The sequence below is a fragment of the Lepidothrix coronata genome, unplaced genomic scaffold (assembly GCF_001604755.1).
Source record: "Lepidothrix coronata isolate B3197 unplaced genomic scaffold, Lepidothrix_coronata-1.0 Scaffold148, whole genome shotgun sequence".
NCBI lineage: Eukaryota > Metazoa > Chordata > Aves > Passeriformes > Pipridae > Lepidothrix > Lepidothrix coronata.
This window is the reverse complement of record NW_016690328.1, coordinates 2,187,171-2,200,457: the sequence shown is the minus strand read 5'-3', so window position 1 is coordinate 2,200,457 and position 13,287 is coordinate 2,187,171. Positions and strand designations below refer to the sequence as shown.

The 13,287-nt window shown below is 48.4% G+C and overlaps 1 protein-coding gene across 2 annotated transcripts in view; it reads right to left on the bottom strand.

The window, feature by feature from the left end:
* SLC45A4 (solute carrier family 45 member 4) overlaps nt 1-12,852 on the bottom strand; it is an 87,270-nt gene extending 74,418 nt beyond the window's left edge. Inside the window, exon 1 of one of the 2 annotated variants that reach the window (XM_017828451.1) lies at nt 12,586-12,852. The gene's annotated coding sequence lies outside the window, so the exon portion shown is untranslated. Of the gene's footprint in view, nt 1-11,996; nt 12,231-12,585 lie in introns of those variants that run through there. The other variant, XM_017828454.1, reaches the window with a different exon arrangement.
* Between the last annotated feature and the right edge of the window lie 435 nt (nt 12,853-13,287).

The following is a 13,287-nucleotide window of genomic DNA, read 5'->3' as shown; positions in this document are numbered from 1 at the left end:
CAAACTTCAACCTGTTTTCCTGTGGTTTAAGCAGATAAAAGGTCTCTCTACCACGTGGATTTACTTACATCAAATACCACAGAATCCATATTCCAGATGAGCTACTTGCAAATCTCTTCCTCTTAGAGCTTATTTTAACAAACTCGCAGCCTTTCATCCAGTCTGTGGTTTTGATCTCCCTCTGAAATGCAGCTGAAGCCAAGACATTTAAAACTTCTCGGAAAAGGGGACACACTGTTGGACCAACCTACTTAGAAAACTGGCATGAAATTCACAAACAGGGACAAGCCAATGAATTGGAGTCCCCAATATTTCCAGGGCTTGGAGGCATTTGCACACCTGATGCCACGTTTTGCCCCAACCCTCTGAGCTCTGCCTGTATCCCCCAGGAAGACTGACAGCTGTTCAGACCTTCGCCTTCCACCTGTAGGTGACAAAACCCACCCAGCTGGTTGTAGCAGAGCCCTGGCAGCCGTGCTGTCAGTGACAGGAGGAAAGCGAAGCTGTTCAGCTGATCCATGACCATCTCCAACTCGATATATTATTTGAAGACAAAAAAACTTCAGAAAGATTTCATGCCTTGTAGAGACGGATGTTCCACCACCCGTCTCACTGGTGGTTTGCAGGATTTACCTTTAAATAAATCAGAAATAGTGCATAGGTGCAGAAATTCCTGTTATTTTCAGAGTACAAAATATCTTCTCTTTGTGCCTGTGTGTGTTGCATTCCCGGACTTCACTTTCTCTGGAATGACCTATGAGTATCTCTTGTCTCATGGAATTGAGTGTTGTTTGCTTGTTCACAGTTTCCTTTCCTTCCGTTATCCAGCAAAGAAAGTTTGCTTAAGTGGCTTTTGTGAACTCTTTCAAGATCCCCAGAAGGATGATACAGGAAACAGAGAGTTTCCTTTCTATACAAACTTCTAGGGTGTTCCCATAATAGCCTGAAATTTATCTGCCCTCAACAGCCTGCAATTGGACAAAAAATTAATGAACTGTCAAGGGATCAGGCCAAACACAATTAACATATCAGAGAGGAGAATTTGCAGTAAGAAAGAATCCTCCCCTTACACAGCACCTTTTATCCCACGTTGCCAAACATTTTCCTTTCTATGTTTCCAATTACTTTACAAGTTGGCTTTAACTATCCAGCCTGAAAGTTTCCATAATTGCTCCCTGCCTCATGTTGAATACATTTTTTGGAGGGTGGTGGAGGGGGAAAAGTTACAGAAAAAAAAAAAAAACTCTTAAAAAATTGCAGTTATATTGCACTGAGCTCAAAGCTTAAGAATTAGTTTTAGGGATATTTAAGCTTTCTCCCTCTTTATTTTGAAGAGCACGTTTGCACCACGGGAGGCTGGAATGGGAATGAGACACTTGGCATAGCAGCAGTGCCAGGGTTGAGAGTCTGTAGCCATCTCTGTGAAAATTTAGGTTTGTCCGAAAAATAAAACACTATTTGAATATTTTAGAGGCAGGTTTGTACCTCAGTTTTATGCCTTCTGACTGCCGTACCCGTAGTTTCTGCAGCCCCCCCAAAAAAGCAGCCCCCCAAAGCAGAGCAACTGGACAGGATGCCACAAAATGGATTCTCATCCTTCAGGATTTCACCCTGGGTGACCTGGCACCGTGGGTGAGATCTGGGAGGATTGTAGCACTGGGAGGGAGGGCAGGGCCCGTGCTGAAAGCTGACAAGGTAGAAATGTGAGTCATTAAAAGGCAAAGACCAATCTGTAAAGAAACAATTACTTACATCTTTTAAAAAAAAAAAATCAGATCTGGAAGGCACGTTCGCCTGGTGGTTGACACTCCCTACAAAAGCACCGTGTTGTTCCAAAAGTCTCCCATGAGATGAACAAACGTTGCCAGGAATAATCACAGATCTGGAGTTGTATAATTGCTCAGCTGAAGGCAGGCAGGGAACAGATAGGGAACCTGTGCTTTGCTTTTCCTGCCCACTTCCTTGCTTTCAGGGCTGTGTGGTGCTCCGGAGCTCTGGAGCTTATATTGGCCGGAGCACTCAGGACACCAGGAAAAAAAAAAAAAAGCCTCTTAGCAACAGCTTCACGGCGTGTGTTGTTTTAAACTCCATTCATAAAAGCAGTTAACTGGGCTGTGTGAGGCGGGCTGGGGCTCTGAGTTCTCGTGTCTGCTCGGAGCAGAAAGCTCTTGACGTGCTCGGAGCCCAGCGCCGGCAGTTTCATACCCTCCCAGCACTAATCCAGCAATAAAGAAAATGGCTTTAAGCCACTTCAGACCCATTAGTGCTCTCCAGAATGCTAATACAGCGTTGAGATGAAAGGGCTGCAGCGAGGGGAACGAGAAGATGTGGGCAACAGCTTTGCCTCCCCTCTTAGAAGGGTTTAGTCCGTTTTCTCAAGGAGCAGAGATCCAATTTGGGCAGCGGATGACACGGGCACTCCCATATCACAGGACTCTGGGCATTGCATCAGGCAGCGTTAACGGCAGGGCTGGGGTGCCTTCATTTTAGTGATAATTCACGACCAACCAGGAATCTGATACCTAATCTGCTGCAGCCTGGGATGCCGATTCCATTTGTGTGACCTGTATCTGCGTGGTCACAGGCAGGAGCTGATGAGAAAATTGGCTGGGTAACAGCAGTTAACACAGCAATAGTTTTTCTTAATTTTCAAAATCTTCTTGGAGAAATTAATTTTTTTGTTTTTAATTAAGAAGCACTATTTGTCACCTTTACAATCAAAAGCCTCGTGTTTACTGAAAAGGTCTGTCTTTAGTGATGAGAGCCTATATTTTTTTCCCTGTGAAACAGCACCATTCAAAATAGTCTCTGAGAGAAGGTAAAGGGGTTCTGCTGCAAAACCTCAAGATGCAGAGAAAGAAGCTCAGGAGGATAGCTGATCTGGGACTTCACAGGTTTGGAAACAGTGTGGTGGAGCTGCGGGATGTTTGCCATGCAGGAGGGAAGGTAGAAAGGGATTTTGCCCAGAAATACCTGCGGCAGAAGAAGGTGCCAGGTGTAAGCAGGCTGTCTCATCTGTTAGACAAAGCACCAGAAGAGCTTTTTGCTGGAGATGGAAACAAGAGGTGTTCCTGCTGGAAATCAGGATCAGAGGTTAATTAACTATAGGAACGTCCTACCGAGGAAGCCATCCTGTGAATTCCTACAGGACAGCCTGGGGGCATTGCCATCAGGTGCTTTAGGTGTCCTACTAAGCTGCTCACCACGTGTCTGTGGCAATAACCTGCTTTTCCACTGATTCCAGAGGGATGCCAGGGCTCCTGCCGCAGGTCCCCAACCTCAAGACTATGGATACCCCAGGGTGGCTGCTGGAGGACTGTGCCCTACTTTTGTGTTTCTCAGTGAAAGAGCCACATCAAGTCTCTGGGAAACAAAAAAAAAGCAAAACAAGGACAAAGTTCTGCCCTTCCACTACTCTGTTTTCATTTACAGCCAAATTCTGCCAATCTTTCAGTGTCTATTTAAAACTTTTATTTCCTTCCCAATGGCCTGTTTCCGTGCTGGGGTGCACGTTCCATTTTTTTTCTTTTTCTTCTTTTTATTTCCTTTTTCTTTTCCTTTTCCTTTTTTTTTCCCCTTTCTCTTTCTCTTTTCCCCTGTTGTTTCACAGTGCACCTGATGATATGCTCGTCACTGGGCACACCAGGACCCTGATCTGAGCCCAGTCTGTGTGAGGTTTCAGACCCTGCCTCATGTCCAGGGGACAAGGCAGAAGGCTGCGACTGACTTTCCTTGGCTGTGACACTGTGGCTCAGCCTGGAACTGACAGCTGTGGAAAATTAATGGATTGGCCGTGTTTCCAAGCAATGACCAGCAAGGTCGTGGTCTTGAGGCTCTAAGGGCACAGCCCTTTCCTCCTTGCAGACAGTACACATGCCAGCTTTGCTGTCCTCTCTTCAGATGTCACTGGATCGCTGTCACATGAGGATGCCGTGGGAGAAGGGATGCCATTGGCTGCCCGGCCTGTTTTTGTGCACGGGGATTCTATGAATACAGACTGACCGTGCTCCAGGTGTAACTTAAACCCTCTCTGCAGAGACACAGCTCCTGGCTGAACTCTCCCTGCCCCCTGCAAGGCTGAGCAAAGGGGTTTGTTTAAGCCAGCCTTGAGAACAGGGTTGCCCTGTGCAGGGAGGTGCACGATGCTGCCTCTCTGCTGAGGGCACAGCCTGTTTAGTGCCCTCCTGCAGCTGCTTGGTGGTCAGCCCGCTCGAGTGGAGCCAATTTGGATGCAAAGAAATGGAATTTTTCCCAGGCACAGAAGCCAGAGCTGATTCCTTTTGGGCATGAAGGGCCTGGGCTTGGCATACACTGAGCCCTGTCTCTGGGCAGTTTAATCTCGCCAGCCAGAAACCTGTATGGATTTGCACTTCCATATGCAACCGTTTGATGATCATGTTGCCATGGCTACATTTGAATCCTGCAGTAAATGTGTAATTTCACACATTTACATCAAAAGGAACTTCAGAACATACAGCTGCCTCACAAAGCAGCTGATCTCTCTCCATAAGCACTTTCCATTTTTAACACCATATTATTGTATTCATTGGGGTTTTTTTGGGGAGGGGAGGAATGAGGTTTACAGAGCAGGTTTGACTGTCAAGTTCTCGAGGTCTGATCCTACTTCCAGTGACTCCTTGTCCCACAGACTCCTTCTCTTGATCCTGTGGGCAGCTCTTCCCTTGGTCCAAGCCTCCTCCTCTGCCTCTGACAAGAAGCAGTGGCAGGTAAGGGTTATTTAGAGAGGGGCAGGTTGCAGGGGTAGCAGGGAAGAGGCTGTACCAGGATACAGCTTCAACCAGTAGCAGTGGTGGGTGGCAGAGATGCACCCACTGAGCATCATATAGGGAGAGAAATTTCATCCAGACTCTGTCCCTGCTGATTTAAACAGATTTTTTCAGGAACTCAAAACTTGGACAGTTCTGCCTTTGTTTTTTTTTTTTTTTCCCTATAGCAACAGCAGCTGGAACAGTGTTGGCACCAAGGCAGAGCTGCATCTGGTCTCCTTGCTCAGACCAAAGAGGTGCTGGGGAGTCTTCAGCACTCACAGAGTATGGGCAAAGCAAACATTTCTCCTCACTCCATGAATTTACTGTTGTTTTGGGAGAGAGAGGAAATGTGTCTGTGACAAATGCCCAATACTGACAGTTTCTGTGTGAGAAACTGGAAAAGGGAAAAAATATTGGAAAAGCATAAGATCCTGTTTTTTTCCTCAGTTGTTTATACAATTGGAAAAGTTAAGTAAGCCTAATTATTGAGGTTATTGGTTTTAATGAGTCATCATCTTGCTGTTATTATGCTGGTTTCTGTTGCCATAGGACGAGAAGCTGCAGCTGGGCTAAGCTGTGCTATGCAACAAACCCTCACTTGCCATTACAAGATTAACACATAGGAAAATGGGTGGGCTCAGGCAAGCGGGAATGTGGAGAAGGAAAGTGATGTTTGCCAATGTGTTGTGTGGCAACATGACCATTATGCAGATGCTGGGAGCAAAGATGTGTTTCTACCAGAGACTGGTGGAGTTGATTTTTGGATGTTTTTTGAGGAGCACTTCCAAAGATGTGATAGAAAGTAGGAGGAGGTTGGCTACCCTTGGGGGCTGGTTGTTGGTGGGAATGGCTACAGTCAGAGACATCACAGGACTTTGAGACTGAAGACCTGAGTTTAGTGTTACAGGAAGGCATGAACCACTGGAGGGACACAGACTGGGAAGCAAGGCAAAATAAGGAAATTAGGAGAAAAATCCAGCAGTATCCCAAATGAGTAAGAGTGAAGTGTGATCAGGGTCAATGGGAGGCCCCCAGGGAAATGGTCACAGCACCAAGCCCGCCAGATCTCAAGAAGGGTTTGGATGATACCCTCAGGCACATGATGTGATGGGGATGGTCCTGGGCAGGGCTAAGAGTTGAACTTGATGATCCTTGTGAATCCCTTCCAGCTCAGCATATTCTGTGATTCTATGACTCTGTGAGGTAGGAAGAAAGAGGTATGTGAGACCTGTGGGGCTGGAGAAGCTGAGCTTGAAAAAACGCACAAGGTTTAGCTGCAGCCTAAACTCATGGGCTTGGATAGAGAGGTACAAGATGGAATTGAGAAGCCCTGCCTGCATGGCAGATAACCGATCATATTGCCTACTGTGTTCAGAGAATATATGGGGAGAAGGTCTGTGAGGAAAGGGTTGTCAAACTCCATTTTATCCAGGCTGAGATTTAGATAATAATACCCATGGGAAACCTCATGACCGGGATGAATGCTTTGAGCTGGTCTTTGCTTTCTCAGAGCCAAAACAAGCCTGCAGGAGGACTTGGGATGTCCCTGGAGGATCTGTGCTTGTGTGTGCTCCAATCTGCTGCTCAGATCAGGCAGAGCCCATGGGGTAGAGGCAGGAACACAGCAACCCACAGCATTTCATCGATTGGTTTCAATTGATCAGTTGTGTAGAAACAGAGCAAATGAAGTTTCTGGTCTCTTAGATGTTGCAGAGGGTATTGAGTTTGCTTGCAGCCAGTTCAGCTTTTTCAGCTGATCCTGTGCTTTATTTTCTTTCTCCAGGATGGCAGAGAAAAGTCTTTTTTGAGATGGGCAGCTGAGCTCAGAAACAGAAGAGAAGGTCTGCTAGAGGAATGGACTGTCAGACAGATTTTCTTTCCCTCTCAAATGCACCAAAGGGTGTCTACTGAAAATGCCACAGGAGCAGGATCAGGATGGGTAGGCACCGACATGAGCTGCCCGTGATCTTCAAGCCATTGGCTTTTCCCCAGTCTGGTCCCTCAGCTTGACCAAAAGGGTGGCACAGACTTTTTTCACACAGTCTGGACACTTGTGTCCAGTCAGTTCCAGCATCCAAATCATGAGAGGAGAGGGAAACCCTCCCTTTTCTCTTTATGGCATGGGTAATGTGTGCCTCTCTTTTTCTCAGCTACCAAAATCCGGCATTTCCTGCTCTATTATCCATTTCCCAATATTTCCCAGAGCTTGAATGCAGGACTCAGCCAAGACTCCAGAGAGGGATTAGCATGGACTTGCCTTGGCCGTGGATGACTTTCATTCTGTTTTGCATTTATTCTTTCTAGAGGATCGAGGAGGAGAAGGAAGGGGAGGATGAGCTAAATCCTGTGCTTGGATCTCCCTTCAGCCACGGAAGAATGAGCTGAGTGCCCAAATGAACCCAAAAGGCACCGTGGGATGAGGCACATCACATCCAAGCCGGACGTGGTGGCCTCTTCCCAAGTGCCTGAGCTGCCACACGCTCCAGCCATGCTTCAGCAGGGACCCTGGGGACTGTGGCAGGGCTTCTGCCAAGGCTCCGAGCTCCCCTCCGGGCGGCTGGAAAACAGCAAAGGCACAGGTCATGAATGCTGTCTGGAGCGAGTGACCTGGATGTGTCTGCCCAGACTCCACACAAAGAGCCAACGTGTCCCGTCCCCGTTGCTCCCAGGGCTGTGTCCCGGAGGCTGGAGTGGATACTGTCCCGTGTGTGGAGAGACACAGCTCCTGCCCAGTCTCAGGAGAGGCCACTGTTCTCCGTGGTGCCCAGTGCGGCTCTGCGGACCTGGCTGCACAACAGGCTTGGCAAAAAGGATGCCAAGAGCATCCAGCCTCTCCACTGTCACTGCCAAAGCTTCCTGATAGCAGCCTGCTCTGCAGCCTAAGGGGGAATTCGGATGCTCGGAGTGCTCAGAGAACTGCAGGATATATTGGCAGTTGTGCATGCTTTTCCACTTTTGGGGCTACTTAATTCTTGGAGGAGAACATGCCAAGCCCCCCTGTGCAGCACTGCTGCTATGGCTTTCACAGGTTGCTAAAGCAAAGGTAAGCTGTGTTTTATTTTGTGTGTTTATCATTTTCTCTGTTGACTTGTGTGTGTGAGAATTGTTTTCCCAAACTCCTTCACCTCTCTTTCAAAGCACACTGAATCCTCTGGCAGTGGAAATTGGCCCATGGATCACAAAGAACCCAGCTCATAACACAGCTCATCCTCTCCCAACAGGTACTTTCTTGATTATGAACACAGGAATCACACCCAGGAGTCTGCAGCTAATGGCACAGTCATGATCCCAGACAGAAGCTGCTCCTGTGTCTGAAAATAAACTAAGAATGATCTCAAATACCCTCAGATAGATCTGACAGGACAAGTACAGGAGCCACTGGAAGTTACTCAGTCTGCTTCCATTGCAGAGAGACAGGGCTCAATCCACTATATCCATGGACTCCATGACTGTTGGATTTTCTTCTTCTCTCCCTTGCAAAACTGTTTGATTGATGATGAAACAATTTTCCCCAGGCATTTGCCACTTCTGAGCATTATTCAGTGTGTCACATTACAAGTAAAGGAAAATACTCAATTTCTGCTTGTTTTTTGTTGTTCGGGACTCAAGTTTTATATCCCCCGGTCCTATTTCAACAGGTTAAAATTAATGGACTTTTCAGGGTGATCAAGATCAAGGGAGAACTGGAATATCAGTCTGCTATTGAACGAGACAACACTGGAAATGTTAATTAGATCATCTTGGGTAAATACCTTTTTTCCCCTACCCTTCTAATCAGGTCAGTGTGTGGGGTACCAGGTGCAGACAAGTGGGAGAAGCTGGGCTGCTTTTGCTTCCTCTTCCCTCCTGCATACAGAAATGAAGGACCTGATGAGATTGCAAGCCCAGATCAAAAAGGAGCGTCTACCAAGGAACAGAGCTGCTCCCATAAAAACATCCTTCCATCTCTTCCATGTGGGAAGGGGGAGACTCCGGCCATTTCATTCTCTTAGCTGTGAACAAATAGCACATGTCCATCACTCACCACTAACTAAGAAGGCTAATTAATGTATCTGGTGATACACCCTGGCTGCCCCGAGGTGCTGTTGTGCAATGGAAGTTGATAAATTGGGCCAAAAAATGGCTTAAAATCTCCCTGTTTTCATCATAGCTCAAACTCCAGGTCAGACACTATACATTTCTCTCCACATCTCTCTTTGTAGCACAAAGAATTCAGCTAATACAGTAAAATATCACGGATAACAATAGCTAGTGCCAGTGTTGAAGGATCAACGCTGCTCCTGCAGTGTAATCCACTGCATGCCAGCTGGAAAGAGTCAATGTGCCCTTCCTGGGAAGGCTGTTGTGATGATGAGAAGAGGAAGGATGTGGTATGTGTGTACCAGGTCAAAGGCCTCAGGTTTCTGCAGAAAGGTGGGACTTTGTCTGACTTGGGGTTGGAACTAGGTGATCTTTTAAGGTTCCTTCCAACCCAACCCATCCTGTGATTCTATGATTTCAGCACAGCTGGTCATATGAAATGGTTTAGTGCTGGATTTTTCATGAGGATACGCCCCTCAGGCTCTGTACCCACCAGCACAGAGACACCAAGTGTTACGTGAGAGCCCTCCCAACCCCTACAATTAGGAAAAAACCAAGCTGGCAAGAGATGGCAAATGCCGCTGTGTGGTGTTCAAGGAAAACCTGTTTGCGTGGGATGTACTGGAAAAATTGCTCAAGAATGGTGCATTCTCATAAGAAAAATGATCTGGCTGCTGTTCCCTCAGTCGTTTTGTGTCAGGGCTGTGGGCTGTGTAGTTGCTTCAGTGTATGGTGCAGCCACTGGCAAGGGGTTTGCTCTGCATGTGATTTAATCCCCCTCGCTCTGGGCTGTTGGAGGTCTTTGCTCTCACCTAGTTTTGGGTCTGGATCCATGTTCTCAGAGCAGCTTGCACTGACACACGACTCCATGGCAGAGAGAGGCACCCTGAGGCTGTCAGCCCAGGAGAACAGCTCAGCCTGGGGCAGTTTGCTGGTGGGGCTTTGTCCCTTCCGGTGGGAGGGATAAAATGCTGCGCCCACGTCAACAGCAGGTTCTAACTAAGTGTCCCATCCCTGCCAAACAAAGCAGTGCCTGTGCTCCAGAGGTGGATGAAGAGATTTCCGGAGATCCAAATTGTGAACCAGCATTAGTTGCTGGAGGAACTAAATTACAGGAATGCCCAGGTGTTAACTGGAGCCCTCTTCCAACCCCTGCTTGACAAACTGTCAATAAGCCATGAAGCAACAGCCTTCACTCTGTCTCCTTTTTCACCTGAGGTGAAGGCTGAAGGTAAAAGGCAGCTGAAAGGTCTCCTGCAAGGCAGGGAGCTGTGAGCCTTCCCTCATGTACCATTCTTGCTCTCCTACCAGCAGACCCCCAGCTTTTGATAACAGTGCTGTTGGTCTGTGCTTGGTTCTTGTAACCTTCAAGACTAGTACCCACAGCAGGACTGCCCCCAGTGCCCACAGCAGTCAGTCCCTGTGGTTTCATGGGGTGAGGTTTAATAGGCATGTTTTAATAGGGTTGCTCAGTACAGAGGACCCTTTGTCCTCAAGCAATAGACAAAACAATACAGGCCATAAATTTAGTGCAAAAGCTGTAGTGAAAGAAAACGAAGTAGCCATCCAAGGCAGGCTGCTGCTCCTGCAGAGGACGTGCCCTTACACTGCTGAATGGTTTGCTTATGGTCAGTCCTGAAAGCAGCCACTGGGAATTAGACCAGAATTATGCTGGTAGAAGGTTGTGCTTTAGGTTTCTTATCCTATTGCTTTTAAAAAAATGAACCTTCACAGCAACTGCTCTTTTCCCTCTGGAAGGAGAGCTGAGGCAGAGTTTGCAATATGAAGTTTAATAGAGAAGTGGGGAAGGAGCAAATTCCCCTTTTCTTGCAAACATGCAACATCTCTCATTTGTGGCTTTGTGCACTCACTGCCAAGCACAGACAGTGATGGGTTAGAGCAGGGAGCAGTCCCTGTGTCACCTGAGTGTGTATTTACATACCCTTGCCCACTCCACATCCCAGAACTGTCCCAGCACACACCAATGCCATCTCTCCCTTTTGATCCCTGGTCACCTCCTCTCCAGGAGGATTCACTGCTATTTACCCGCCTTTCCAATCTCCATCCTGTCCAAATCAACCCTGCCAAGCTGCCCTCTGTGGCATTTTCACTATGTCACCCCAGCTGGAGCTGCATATCAGCTCAGACCTCTCATCCTTGCGGTGTCCATGCAGGAGGTCCCATGGGAGCACTGGGCATTTGACACCAGCTTTTGAGGAACAGGAACCAGTTTTAGGTACGAGATGCCCAAACCCATGAGCACTGAAAGCTCCAGGAAGGATCACCATGTTCAACCCAGCCAGGCTCTGCTTTTAGAAGCACAGCCCTGCGTAACACCCACCATCCCAGCCACAGTAACTCCATGGCTGCACAGGCAGGTTTGGGGTACAACAAGCAGTTCATGCCTCTTCCCCCCAAACACTGACACGCGAACGCACCACGCACAAAACCGGGGCAGTAAAAAACTTCCCTGAGACAGAGCCTTCACAAGCTGCCTTTCTGGAAAGGCCTGGCATTCAGAGGGGAGGCAGGACAGCTGGTATCAGCAGTGCCCAGCATTGCGGGGTCTGGGCTTTGCAAAACAGGCTCTGTATTTCAAAAATTTTTTTTTCTATTTTATTAAGAGAAGGCCTCTAAGCTAAGGTCTCTCTGCTCCTGACAATCTCAGAAGATAAATCACAACAAACTCTGCGTTGGGATTATTCTACCATTTCAGAACACCAGCCTGATCCGGTAATTCTGCATCTTAACCCCTCTGCTAGGCTGCCAGCAAACATCCTCTTCCCAAATTAACCCAACCAAAATGATTTGCAGCAGAATCTGCATAATTGCTCTTTTTGCTCCAAACACAGCCCGACTTATAAGGGGACGTTTTCTGCAGTAGCCAGCCCTGCAATACTCATTTTTCCTAAGCCAAAGGTCTGCTCTGGTGTCTTTATGCTCAGATACCGCCTTTAATCTCACACGCTGCTTTCAGCAGCACCCACCGGCTGCAGCAGCCTCGCAGCATGCCCTCTTTCCATCCTTTCCCAGGCAAGCAAGCCAGGAGGCTCCCGATGGAGCCGGCAGTCACCCGGCAAGAGCCGCATTCCCCCTTGGAGACAGGCATGCAACTTCCACCTGCCCTGGCAGGCGCGGAGCACTCACGTTGGCGGCAGCGCGGATCCCTTTCAACAGCTTAACTGCGGCTCATTTTTAACCCCGGCCAGCGGATCTAAGCTGCTCTCCCCAGGGCTCAAACGGAGCTGCCTGCGTGACACCGAGGCATCCAGGCGCCGGCTCGCCAGCTGACATGTCAAAGCAGCGTCGTGGCTGGCAAACGCACGGACAGACCGACTGACAGCCCGCACATCGGTGCGAGCGGCTCGCGCGGGGTCCCTGCGGTTCGGGCGAGCTGTCGCTGGTCCGGGGTTTGTGCAACCCCGTCGAATTCGGTGTTGCTAAGCCGGCGTTTTCTGCCGGTGTCTAAAATAGCATCAGGAACGTTCCCCGTTGATTTCCCCGGCAGTGCTTGCAGAGCCTCGCCGGGAACCGCGGCTCCCGCACAACCTGCCTCCAACGCAGCGCGTTCAAAACGTTTTCTTGCCTTCTCTCCTTCCAAGGGAAGTGGAGATGGGGAGGAAAAGCCCTGCAGATGTTTTTTGCCCGGCTACTAGCAAATCCCAACCTGAGCTAATTCTGCCATGGCTGAAAGCGTAGAATGACTGCAGTGCATAAAGCTGATTTGCTGACTTACCCTTCATCTCTCCCAAAAATGTCAGGTGAAGGAGCCGGCCTCTCGCTCCGTGAATGAGCCACAAGGAGCCCGGCAGCAGCCACTGCAGAGCCTGCTCAGAAGTTCTCTCCCTCTGTCACAGTGTGTGCAGCTTGCCAGGTATAGCCTGGATGAGAACACCCCGTGCTTTTCCCAGGATGAATGAGATCAGCACATATTCAGTTGAGGGAAAAAAAATTTCCCTCTTAATATATGTGATGGTTTAAGACCTAGAGGAAAAGTGTTGGTCTACAAGTTGCTCTGCTTTACAACTCATGATTTTCTGGGATGAATTTCACAGGAAGGGGAGTTTCTCATCTGCATTTGGTGTTATTAGACATGTGTTAAAAAGCAAGCAAATGGTGTATCCATGGGGTAGGCAGGAACCCCACCCTCAGCAGCACAAGGTGGAGGGCACATGAAGGGCACCCTTACAAGCAGCAGAGGTGGCTTTATAATGTGCGGGTTGATGCTTTTTGACTCAAACCAGTACCTTGCTGTTACAGACTCCACATGGTTTGTGCAGATCCCGACTCTGCTGGTCCTGGCTTTTCTAAATGAGTTTTTTTAGATGAAGCTTTCTTCCACCTGGCTGCTCTGTGACTCCCCAGGCTGACAAAGTGCCTTTCTGCTGCCAGGTCCTTCACATCAAGTGTCTCTCTGGGTTCATCACCTGCTGTTGGG